This window comes from Andrographis paniculata, unplaced genomic scaffold, assembly GCF_009805555.1.
Source record: "Andrographis paniculata isolate CXL003 unplaced genomic scaffold, ASM980555v1 Contig32END, whole genome shotgun sequence".
In the NCBI taxonomy this organism is placed as follows: Eukaryota; Viridiplantae; Streptophyta; class Magnoliopsida; order Lamiales; family Acanthaceae; genus Andrographis; species Andrographis paniculata.
In genome coordinates, this window is record NW_026137565.1 from 2005147 (window position 1) to 2018828 (window position 13682).

The following is a 13682-nucleotide window of genomic DNA, read 5'->3' on the forward strand; positions in this document are numbered from 1 at the left end:
GAATTTTGAGAATATAAATATGTAGTTTACATTATCTTTTATTTTTTATAATAAAAAATAAATAAGATTATATTACTTTTTACTAAATAAAAATAAGAATATCTTTAAAAAATGTAAAAATAAAAAAATAAAAAAAATTTAAATAGGAAAAGAGTAATTTTTTTTAATAGTATATATCAAATACTTATACTTTTATATAAAATATTGAGGTTTGTTTGAAAAAGCACCCATCCGTTAAAAAGATTTTGACATGTGAAGTTTTTTATTATAGACTTGAAGTTGATAATAGTAAAAATATACTTCTTCTGGCCCTTTTTGAAAGGGTCTTTTGAGATTTAGTAGTAAATTAAAAAATATTATTTTATTGATTAGTTGACTTGAGTAATGATATGTTTGTAATTTAAATAAATTTTAAGAGTATTTTGGTACGATTAATTTTACTAAAAGTAAAAAAAGATAATTTTGAGTGGGACGGACGAAAATGGTAAAAATTGTACTTTAAATTAGGACGAAATGAGTAAATTAAAATAATTATTTTTATATGATATAAATATATATTAATTTGATATTTTTTTAATATATAATTATTTTTAGTATAATATAAAAATAAAAATAAAATTTGATATAAATTATTTTTTTTAAAAATGAGATTTAACGTTGAAATCCACGAACAAATACAATAATACATTTTAAAAATTGTAGAATTTTAAGTTTACTATCATTATATAGTTTTATTTAAGTTTACAAAATTATATAATAATTTTTTAACCGTATGTAATAACATATGAATAAAAATATATCAAAGAAAAAAATATACAAATATGTATCTATAGTCTCAATAAAAATAATCAAAATTCAAAATAAAATTAAAATTGAATAATAAACACATATATAGATGAATAAAGTAATGAACAGCCAAAATAAAAAATTTGAACGAAAAATGTAGAAACTAAGATCAGAATCAAATAAAAATAGTAATTTGAAATTTCGATTTGATTCTAATCGAAAACTATTGAAAAATGTCAATCTAAAAATTTACAAGTTGAATAAAATTGAATGAAGAATAGTACTTATATTCATTGACGTTTTATTCAACATTAATTGATATACAACTTGACGTAAAACAATAGATAAAATCACTAGCTATCACATAGGATTAAATAGCAATATCAAATATGAAAGCAACAATAATGTTATATAGAACAATAGCAAAATTAACAAATACTACAAACATAAAACTATAACCACAGATAATAATAATACAATCTTACTTGTTACAATAAATTAGGAACACAAATATTATTTTATTGCTCGAAATAGAGATTGCATACCAGAGTGTAGAACACATCATTACGAGCCATGTAACACCGAGAAGAAACTTGTGGAGAGACAAAGAATAGAAAAACAAAAAGAAAAAAACATGGATGTGATGAATAATTGATGAATGAGAGAATATTAATAGGAAGGAGGTATGAGCGGCGCAAAACAATTAAAGCGATTGTGAGAAAAACCCTAAAAAAAGTATTTATACGAATCTTGGTGGGTCGAGTCAACGTATAGCCCAAGTCCAACATCGACACAAAAGCCCAACAATTTTGGAGTTAGATGCAGTAACAATTGGACCCACCAAGTTGAAGTGCAGATAAGCGATCCAAATTTAATATGAACTACTTACAATAATGCTATTATGTTTTTAATGTGGTCTGATAAGATAAATTTATGGAGAAAATTACAATAAATTTCCTGTAGTTAAGACTAATTATCATTCTTACGTTTTAATTATCACTCTGACAAAATATATTTTACAAGTGTCATTATTTTGCGATTTTCGTCATTTGTAGCACAAGCTCACTCGCACCGACACCATCATTAACTTGACGTGCGAGTAGAGGATGAAAATTGCAAAAAAATAACGCATGTGAGATCTATTTTTCTAAAATGAATGAAAAGGTAAGACTAATAATTTTTCAATTTCGAGTCTAAAAATTAATTTATATATATATTTATCATTTTGGCTTTTTTGAGCTCTAAACAACCTAGAACTAATAAAAAAATTTTGTTGGTTGGTTCGTATGCTCGTTTCTGATGAACAGTGCGAATTTCGTTCAATTCCTTGTCTAAAAAGTGATTATACTTTTTTAGTATTTAGGGTTTTTAAGACCCAAAATGACCTATGATTGACAAGAAAATATTGTTGGTTGGTTCGTTTGGTCGTTTCGAATTAACCGTGCAAATTTCGTCTAATTGCGAGTCTAAAAATGGGTTTATGTTTTATTGTTTTGGATAAACCGTGCAAGTTTCATTCAATTCAAATTCTAAAAATGAATTTACATTTTTTTTGTTTAAAATTTTTGGGGCCCTAAATGACATTAGATGGACAACATAAAGTCGGTAGTTGGTTCATTTGGTTGTTTCATATGAAACGTGCGAATTTCTTCTAATTTCAAGTCTAAAAATATCATATTTCTCAATTAGTAGTTAATTCGCAAGGTTCAATTCTCAATTACTCGCAATGTTTAATTTTCTTTAATACCTGACGCAGCCCAAGTAACTATACAATACTAACCAAAACTTAAAACTAAATTCAAATGAAAACTAAGTAAAACAAAAAAAAAAGATATTACCGGTGTCCGATTCGTCAATCGATCGGATGTGAACTCAAGCGTTGTCTAGACCCAACACCTGTAAACCAATGGAGACTCAAACGATTTGGCTAGAAACTCCGGTCGGTTTCGGAAGCCACGAACCCAAGGAATCAACCCAAGGACCCGATTTGAGAATGATACGCGTATGCAAGGGTAACCCTCGCTCACACACTGATTTCAATATAATAGAATAAAGAGAAAAACTTTAATTGATATAAGTTTCAAGGTATAACAAGTGAAACCAAGTGCCTTATTTATAGGGGAGGCTAGCTTGGCAAAAGACTCTACAACCAATGTGGGACAAAAATATACATTATTTATATCCCACTAATTAAGTAAAAAAGAGAGGTCTAATTAATTATATTGAAGGGGCTCACCTTATTAAATAAAATAAAACACCTCTTATCCCACATGGGTAGGTAATGATGTGAGTAGCAACTCTAACGGGTGTTATAAATTGTGGTCTTCAAGGGAATGAAGTGCATGAATCATGGATGCACTCCAATGTTGACAACGCTCTTCACATTAGCCTCCATGCTTAACTTTATGCATGTTCTCTTCTTCCAAGTGTAGAACTAATGCCATAATATTAGTTTGAAACTTCTTGGCATGGTTTCAAGTAATCGGACCTAGTGGTAGTGCAGATTCATCGTCGCTTTTGACGACCTCGTCAATACCTAAGTAATAAAATATCATATTTCTCCATCGCACTCTCACTCATGGATGACATAAACACGGAATATTAATTCACGATGCACCTTAAGATAATGAGATTTAAAACGTATATAAGTCATTTAATCGAATCTAGTTAGATGAATCCGAAAAGAAATCACGCTACTAGATAGACCTAAGGCGCTCGCGAGAGCAGTGCCTTGCACGCAATTTGATTTAGAAAACGTAATAAAAAGGTAGGTGACAAGTTAGTTAATTGATTCATCAGTCGCGAGTGTCAAAGAGAACAACTTGTAGAACAATAAAACATGTATCTAGAAATAGATCATCGACTCAATAATTAATACATGTTTTATTGTTCTGCAAGCTGTTCTTTTCGAATCTTGTGACTGATGAATCAATTAACTAGCTTGCCACCTACCTTTTTATTATATTTTCTAAACCAAATTGTGTGCGAGGTGCTTCTCTCGCGAGTACCTTAGGTCTATCTAGTACCGTGATTTCCTTTCGGATTCTTCTAACTAGATTCGATTAAGTGGCTTATATATTCAAATCTCATTATCTTAAGGTGTGTCATGAGTTGATGTTCCGCATTTATGTCATCCATGAGTGAGAGTGCGAAGGAGAAATATGATATTTTATTACTTAAGTATTAAAGAAAGTTAAACATTGTGAGTAATTGAGAGTTTAACCTTGCGAGTTAACTACTAATTGAATGTGTGTTACACTAGAAAACTTGAAAATTTATCTAAGTGCAGAATTTAAACGGAATTGGGTGGCTAGCATGCGACTCTTGTCACTAGTGCTACCAACGACCCACGTCTAGCGTCTATAGCTCTTTACAACTTGAGCTCTCTTCAAACGAAATGCAATTTTCATATTATAAAATCTTGGTAAATGAGCTCTGAATTGGGTCCTATTTATAGGCTCCGGCTCAGCTTCTAGAAGGTGACATATACCACTGACAGTTGGCGAATTAACTCCCCACCGTTCAATCTGCAGATGCTAATTTGTAGTAAACGGTCGAGATGACTTTTGACACCGATTAAGACTAGGATCTGGGTCAATTCAGTTCCCTTCTATCATATAATTGGATTCACCTTTCTTCATTTTCTTTCCTTGCAACGTGGTTAAGTGATTTAGCACGTGGCTTGTTTGCTTCACTCACGTCCTCTTTGGAACACAAAATATATCATATTTTCGCATCTAAAATACTCCAAAATTACCCAGGCACATCAATTCGTACTGGAAAGACACAACACACATTCACCGGACAATGTTAGCACAAATAATAATAATTTCAGCCAAGAATCGCGAGAAATGCTTATAGAAATTGCTAGGAAAATATGTTTAAAATTAGTGTTATCAAAGGTCATTTAGGGCCCAAAAGCTCTAGACAATTAAACGTACGCCCATATTTAGATTCAGAATTACATGAAACTCGTATGATTAATCTGAAATAATCAAACAAACCAACCAACGATATTTTTTTTTGTTCATCTGAGGTCATTTAGGGCCCCAAAAATTCTAAACTATAAAAAAAATGCACACCTATTTTCAGACTCAAAATTACACAAAACTCGCACAATTAATCCGAAATGACCAAATTAATCAACCAGTGATATTATTTTATCCATTTAAGACCTGAAAAATTGTAAATGCTAAAAAAACGTAAATCCATTTTTAGATTGGAAGAAATTTGCATCATGCGAAACGACCAAATGAACCAATTACCGACATTATTTTGTCCACCTGAGGTCGTTTAGGGCCCTAAAAATTCTAAACCAAAAAAATATAAATTCATTTTTAGAATTTGAATTGAACGAAATTTACACGGTTTATCCGAAATGGCCAAACGAAACATAAACTCATTTTTAGACTCGCAATTGATGAAATTTGCACGGTTTATTTGAAGCGACCAAACAAAGCAACAAACAATATTTTCTTATCAATTAGAGGTCATTTTGGACCTTAACAACCCTAAATACTAGAAAAATTATAAATCACATTTTAGACAAGGAATTGAACGAAATTCACACTATTCATCCCAAACGAGCATACAAACTAACCGGCGAAATTTTTTATTAGTCCGATGTTATTTAGAGCTCAGAAAAGCCAAAATACATATTTAATAGTATGAAGTAAGTTTTAGAATCGAAATTATAAAGTTATCAGTCTTTCTTTTTAATTGTCATTTTGAAAAATTATATCCCACACGCATTATTTTTTCGTAATTTTTATCCTTTAGTCGTGCGTCAAGTTCATGATGGTATCGGTGCGAGTGAGATTGTGCTACAAATGACAAAAATCGCAAAAAAGTGAACACTTGTAAGATATATTTTTTAGAGTGATAATTAAAACGTAAGAATGATAATTAGTCATAACTACGGAAAATTTATTGTAATAATTTTCTCCATAAAAAATTTGGGTCTCATATCAAGTTAGCTCTGCACTTCAACTTGGTGGGCTATATTGTTATTGCGTCTAGCTCCAAAATTGTTGGGCTTTTGTGTTGATGTTGGGCTTGGGCTATATGTTGACTCGACCCACCAAGACTCGTATAAATACCTTGTTTAGGGTTTTTCTCGCAATCACTTTAATTGCTTCGCGCCGCTCATATCTTCTCCCTACCTTCTCCCAGTCAACATTCTCTCATTCATCAATTATTTATCACATTCATGTTTTTCCTTTTTTGTTTTTCTATTATTAGTCTCTCCACAGGTTTCTTCTCGGTGTTTCATGGCTCGTAATAATGATATAGTTGCTCCTCGTTGAATCATATGTTGATATTGTTATTTAATCCTATGTGATAGTTGTTTTTTTTATCTATTGCTTTACGTCGAGTTGTATACCAATTGATGTTATAAAACGTCAATGAATATAAGTATTATTCCTCATTTAACTTTATTTGACTTCTAAATTTTTGGATTGACATTTCTCAATAGGTGCCGGTTAGAATCAAATGGAATTTTCAAATTACTATTTTGATTTAATTCTCATCTTAATTTCTACATTTTTTTGTTCAAATTTGGTTTTGGGGGTTTATTACTTCATTCATCTATTTATAATTTATTATCTAATTATTCAGTTTTAATTTTATTTTGAATTTTGATTATTTTATTGAGACTATTGATATCTATGTGTATTATTTTTTTCTTTAGATATATTTTTATTAATATTTATTTTTAAAAAATTATTATTTAATTTAGAAAACTTATTTAAAAACAATATAATGATCGTAAACTTAAAATCTACAATTTTTAAAATGTATTATTGTATTTGTTTGTGGATTTCAACGTTGAATTTTATTATTTTTTAAAAACATTATATTAAATATTAATATTTCCTTTTTATATTATAGTAAAAATAATAATATAATAAAAAATATTATATCAATACATATTTATATCATGTCAACTAAATATTTTAACTAATAATTTTTACTATTCTCAACTTCAAGTCCACAATAAAATACTCTACATGTCAAAATTTTTTTACGGCTCGAGATTAGGTGGGTACGTCATACCCAGGGGCGGAACTACACGGAGGCTAAGGTGGTCAGTTGACCCCCCAACCCTCAAAATATATGTATTTTTTTGATGTAGAAGATAATAAAATTATATATTTTATAGTAATTTGCCCTTTCTAATTTTATTTTTATTTTGTAATAGAAAAAAATCATAAAATTTTTATCCGTTTGTTGATTTATATTTTTAGTCTTTAAATTTTATTTTTTAAAGTAAAAAAAATATTAAATTTTATGTAATTTTGTTGAATTTTTTCTAAAACATTTAGATTTTTCATTTTTTTTTTGTCAGGGTGTAATAAATAAAAAAAAAATATTGAATTGATAAAAAAAAAGTTAATTTTGCCCTATGGACTTTTAATACTGATTCCGTCACTAATCATACCTGTGTGAGTAAACAAAATAATTACAATTTTTTTTTCAAAAAATAAAATTATGTTTAATACTTGTTTATTTACAATTTTTTTTTTCAAAAAATAAAATTATGTTTAATACTTTTTTATTTAATTTTAATGGTTCAAGTGAAGTTAGCTGTTTGACCATATAATTAATATCCTACAAAGAATATTTTGGATTTTTTCATCCAATGCATTTACTTTTACCCATTAAGTATTACTCTCTTATATAAATTAAAAAAAATGGCATAATTATAATGAACAAAGAAAGAATTATTTATTAATTTGTATGTAAAAGGCAAAAGATTGTTTTTTTTCTTTTTTTTTTTCCTTACCGAGGGAGTAAGAGTTTGTTTGTTTTTTTACTTGAGTTTATTTTATTTTAAGTATTGATTTAAATAATGTTTTAACATAATATTTATGAAAATAAATAGTATTTTTTCCGTCCTACTTATCGTGTCTATTTTTTCGTTTTCGTTCGTCCAACTTATTTTATTACTTTCTTTTATTGGAAAAAAAATTATACACTTTAATCTTATTTTAATTTTTAAAATTTATATATATTTTTAATTTTATTAGACTACTTAGTTATCTAAATCTATAATTATTTTTATTATATGGTAATTATTTTTACTAATACATTCTTAATTATTAATAATTATCCCTTCTAAATTTCTGTATTTATAGTAAACTTGACATTATACTTGGGACGGAGGTGGTACTATATTTTAGTTGAATAATAATTTTAATTTGAAATAATTCAAACAAACCTTAATATTTTCTATAAAAGTATAAGTATTTGATATATATTCCCTTCGTCCCAAACACCCTGCAATATTTCATTTTTGGTTTGTTCTAAACTTACTGCAACATTTTCAAATTTAGAAATAATTAATAATATTTATATACATATATTAATATACACTTCACTTTATCCCATCACATCACTCAAATAAAAAAAAATAATTATTTATCTATCCAATCTCATCACTTAATATCCAAATTATCTTCAATTACGATACTTAATACTCTCCACCTAAATTCTCGTGCCAAAGACAAATGTTGCACGGTGTTTAGGATAGAGGGAGTACTATTTTTAAAAAAATTAAAAATTACTCATTTCCTATTTAAAAAATAGGCTTTTCTTTTATTTTTCTTAAAAAAATTCTTTTTCTAAAGTAAAAAATAATATAATTTTATTTTATTTTTATAAAAAATAAAAGTTAGCATAAGTACACATCTATATTAAAAATTTTGCTCAAAACTATAAACGTTTTTTAGACGAAGCAATTATATAATTAAAAAATTAAAATAAAGAACTAAAAATTATGGCTTTGTAGTTATGATTTGAAATAAAATATTGATTTGGTTTTTTTGTTTAAATAGCATTTTGATGAGATATTTTATGAGAGAAAATAATATATTTTTTATTAAAAAATTGTGGGGAATATAACTTTCCAGAGTACCTATAGATCAAATAATCTCTAAATCGCGAGGTGTATTAGCAAGTGGATATTTGTCGTGTTTATTTTCATGCAGCACCCCATCTCACGAAGGATATACGCATTCACCTTCATTCACCTGGCGGACATCTCATTCTATTTTCGCACCCATAGTTAGTAAATATATTCAATCTTTACCTCACACCATTTACTTTTTTCGCAGTCGTGCTTAAATTCAATAACATATAATGTATTCAATTCAATTCGATTCAATAATTCCACATTTCTATTCAAATTTTCCTTACACTTATGCCCTGAGTCCGACCCAACACTCACCGGTTAACGTAAGAAAAATATTTTATTTGATGAGAAATATTGGGCTACAACGCGAACACACACAAGAATCACATTTTAGAAAAAAAAATCTAAATTTCAATTATCAAAATTTTGGCGCTGTTGCCGGCATATTTTTTAAGGATGTATTTGGATGAGATGAAGAGTTTTATGATAATTATGTCTTTCAATCTATATCAAAGTCTAATTGTATTTTGTTTACTTTGGCAGGGACTAAGACAAAAACACTGCTTTAAGAATAAGTGCCTGTACCAAAAAAAAATTAAAAAGAAATTTGATGAAACAAGAAGTGTCAGAGAATTGAATGCTGATTTTCCTAAAATACATGTACCTCAGCTGGAGGCTTTGCCGGAATCACCTGCGATTAACAACATCCTGATCCAAACACTCTAGACGATGCAATATGGAATGAAGTGAATTAAAGGATCACGTGCATAGGGTTGAGCAAGCACAAGTACTTCAAAATCAGGCGTTTCAGTAGGGGCTAGCCCGGCCTGCAAATGCCAATGGGAATAATAATGTGCAACAACCAATCAACAGAGCTAGAAAATCGCAAGCACCGTGAGATAATATACCAATGGATGCGCACTATGAGGCGTTGCTATATGCAACCCTGGTCCTCAATGACGCACCCCACATCCACGGAAATTTTGAATTCAAGCCAGCACTGATCTCATTCGTTAATCAAGATTCATGTAGTGGGTTGAAGAATGAGGCCCCTATGATCATCTGAAAAGTTTTTCCAAAGTTTGTTCAACTTTCAAATTCAATAAAGTATCAGATGATGAAGCTAAGCTCACCTTATTCTCATTCTCTCTTCACAGAGAAGCCCGCAAGTGGATAAACTCTGTGCCGATGCCAACCACTTTCACAGAACATATTCAACAATTTTTGTTCCGCTTCCATCCGGCGAGCAAGACTGCACAACAAGATTGGAAATATCTCAATTCAAGCAAGGGTCATATGAGACTTTACCTCAGGCTTGGTCATGATTCAAGACTATGCTACGCAACTTCCGGCACCACGAGCTCCCAAACCATCTTCAGATTCAAATATTTTACACTTGGATAGATGTTCAGCTCAAAAGCCATGCTAGATTTAGCTGCTGGCCAGTCACTAATGAGTAGAGGTGCAACAAATGCATGATATATCATTGAGAAAATGTCCGACAGTCATAGTAATTGGCAAGAAACAAGTCCCCCAACTGGGAAAAGATTATACGAGGTACCAAAAATGATTGCTAATGAGGCTAGATTTGAAAATCTTAGCATGCAGGCCAAAGAATTAAAAAAGTTGATAAAGAAAAGCCAACTCGCCCTGAAGAAGGATCAAGTGATGGAAATAGTAAATATAGAACAAGCAGAAGATGAAAAAGGCGAGCAATCACTGAAATGCGAACATAACATAGAAACTGTATCCTATGCATGAGCGTTTAATCAACAACCCCCTTTCAACAAAAAAGGTCTCAATATCAGAACTTTTAGCATCAGAATCATCCACAATATCACCCTCAACAACTGTGTCATCAAGGGCACCTCTCGCACAGACCAAGAGGACCTTGTCCACCACAACCTCACTAAACCACATCCACCTAAACACCAACAACTTCCATATCATCCTTCTCAACATATGCCACATCACGCGCAGCAGCCCTCCACTCCATCCGTGCAATCACTAGCTGCTCTAGAAGAAATGATGAAGAAACAAATGCAGAAGAACATGCAGTTCCAAAAAAAATACTACCACCACAATCAAATTATTGGAAAATCAACTAGGCTAGATCATAGAACAACTGAAAGTAAAAATGCCAGGCCAGTTGCCCAGCACGGTGGACAAAAATTCTAAGGAGGCGAAGGCAATCAAGACAAGAAACAGACGAAAACTCTCTTATCGTTATCATGGTAAAAAATTTTCCTCTACTCCTAATATCATAAAGCATTCTCCTGCTATAGGGATGAATCGCACACCTACAGAGGAACTACCAAGAGGAGTGAGAAAAGACGAGGTTGAAAATTCAAAAATACTTTAAAAAACAATCTCACGAATTCTGTATCCCAAACCACTGAAGCAAAAGGAAACAAAGAAGCAGTTAATTAAGTTTGCTAGAATGTTTCAACAATTACAAATTACAATTCCTTTTGCTGATGTGTTATTGCAGATACCAGTATACTCCAAATTTTTATAAGGCATTTTGGCAAAGAAGCACACACTTCCTGAGAATAAGACACAAATTTCACTAATAGAAACATGTAGTGCTATTTTTAAAGGAGAACTACCTAGAAAATGGGAGACCCTGGGAGTTTCATAATAGCATGTACATTAGAAAACTTAGAACTAAAACAGACATTATGCGATTTAGGAGCAAGTATCAATCTAATGTCATTTTCCTTGTACACACAATTAGGATTGTATAATCTAATACTTTGTAGAACTGTGATTCAACTAGCCGATAAATCTGTCAAAATTCCAAAAGAATCATATTTGATGCATGATTTCATTTTTCTAGCTGATTTTATTATCATGGAAATATCAAAGGATAAGGACACTCCGCTTACATTAGGGAGACCTTTTCTTGCCATTGCGCAAGTAAATATCAACGTTTGCCAAAGGTGAACTAACATTGCAACTTAACGATGACAAAGTCACATTTGAATGCAAAATGCCATGCTGCATCCACAAAATGACAATATTGACTTTGATCCAATGGAAATAAATTGTATATCGACAATCGACTATAATTTAATAAATAATTCATTTTAGAAATTTGAACGCGATCAACCTCAATCAATATAAATATTTGAAGCATTTGAGCATGATCACGATGCAGATCCTCACGAGCACATCCAAGAGAAACCTAGAATAACATGGCTAAGCCAAAATTTGAATTTAAGAAGCTCCTTGATCATTTAAAGTATGCATTTTTGAAAGAACACAATGAATATCCAGTTTTTACTTTTAGCAGTCTTCGTGATGATCAGGAAGAACAATTGCTCTCAATTTTAAGAGAATATAAGGAAGCCATCGCGTGGTCAATAGGTGACATCAAGGGAATAAGCCCCACAGTTTTCATGCACAACATTTATCTGGAGGAGAACACAAAACCATGTCGTCAACCACAACATAGACTCCATGAGATTATGCAAGAGGCCCTAAAGAGAAAGGTAACAAAACTTTTTCATGCAGGAATCATAATGACGATCTCAGACAGTGACTGAGTAAGCCCTACCCAATTGGTTCCAAAAACGGGAGGATTTGCATAGAAAAAAAATGAGAAAAGTGAATTAGTCATGACAAGGCCAGTAACTAGATGACGCGTATGTATCGATTATAGGAAGTTGAATGCAGTTGCATGCAAAGATCGTTTTTACTACCCTTTTTGGATCAATGTTTTGAAAAATTGAGTGGTCACGAGTTTCATTGCTTCCTAGATCGTTACTCTGGATATCATAAAATCCCACTTAATCTTGCTGATGTTGAAAAAACCACGTTTACATGCCCCTATGTAACTTTCCCATATCGAAGATGCCATTTGGGTAATGTAACGTGTCTGCAACTTTTCAAAGGTGTATGTGTCACATTTTCATAAATTTGTTAGATTTATGTGTGTAAGTATTCATGGATGACTTTTCTATATATAGAAAAACATTTTCTGCATGCCTCGCGAATCTGGAACAAATGTTGATTTGCTACACCAAATCTAACTTTGTTTTAAATTGGGAGAAATGCCCTTTCATGGTCACAGAGGGTATTGTTTTGGACCACAAATTCTCCATCGAGGGCATAGAAATATATAAGTCAAAAGTAAATATGATGTGACCACCATGAGAGCTACTAAATCATCAATTTTCCTAGCTGAAGTGAATACCCGGAGCCGAGTACGAAAGATTCAAATGGCTATGTTTTTCTTGGACAATCGTACCATGAATTCCATTATCGAAGAGACTGCCAAAGATAGACCAGCTATGGAGTATTATAAGTTTGATTCCCCGATCACTTAATCATTCCGTGATCATCATTATAAGATTCGAGACTACCAACCAAGACTGCCAACAAATAATATCAATAATTATGGAAGGAATCCAGGTTTCCATATTACCTATTACCTTATAGTATAAGTTTCCTTTTACTATATTTCCTAATATGTTGTTTCCTTATTTTTATATTTCCTAGTTTATATGTTGCATTTTAATATGTTTCCTTTTTCAATGTTTCATTTCTTCTATCCTCAAGGACCTATATATAAAGGCCTTGTTTATCATTGTAAAAAGACAACCATGATATTTCTTATAAAATTTCTTTGCTTTCAAGAGTGATTCTTGTTTGCTTGGTTACTCGAGATTATGTGATGCAATCCTCGGTAATCTTTCAAAATTGGGTTGTTTTTTAGTGATTCGAGACAATTCGTCGCCTCTCAATCGGTGTTGGACCGCTTGTTATGTGAACTCCATTCCTTGATTGGTTTAGAGATTTTGTATTGCGTGCTGCTTAGTTTTCACGTGGTGCTCATCCGACCAACCATGTGGATCGAGAATCCAGATTATCCTTCTTTATTCCTTGATTGGTTTAGAAATTTTGTGTTGCGTGCTGCTTAGTTCTCACGCAGTGCTAATCCGACCAACCATGTGGATCGAGAATCCAGATTATCCTT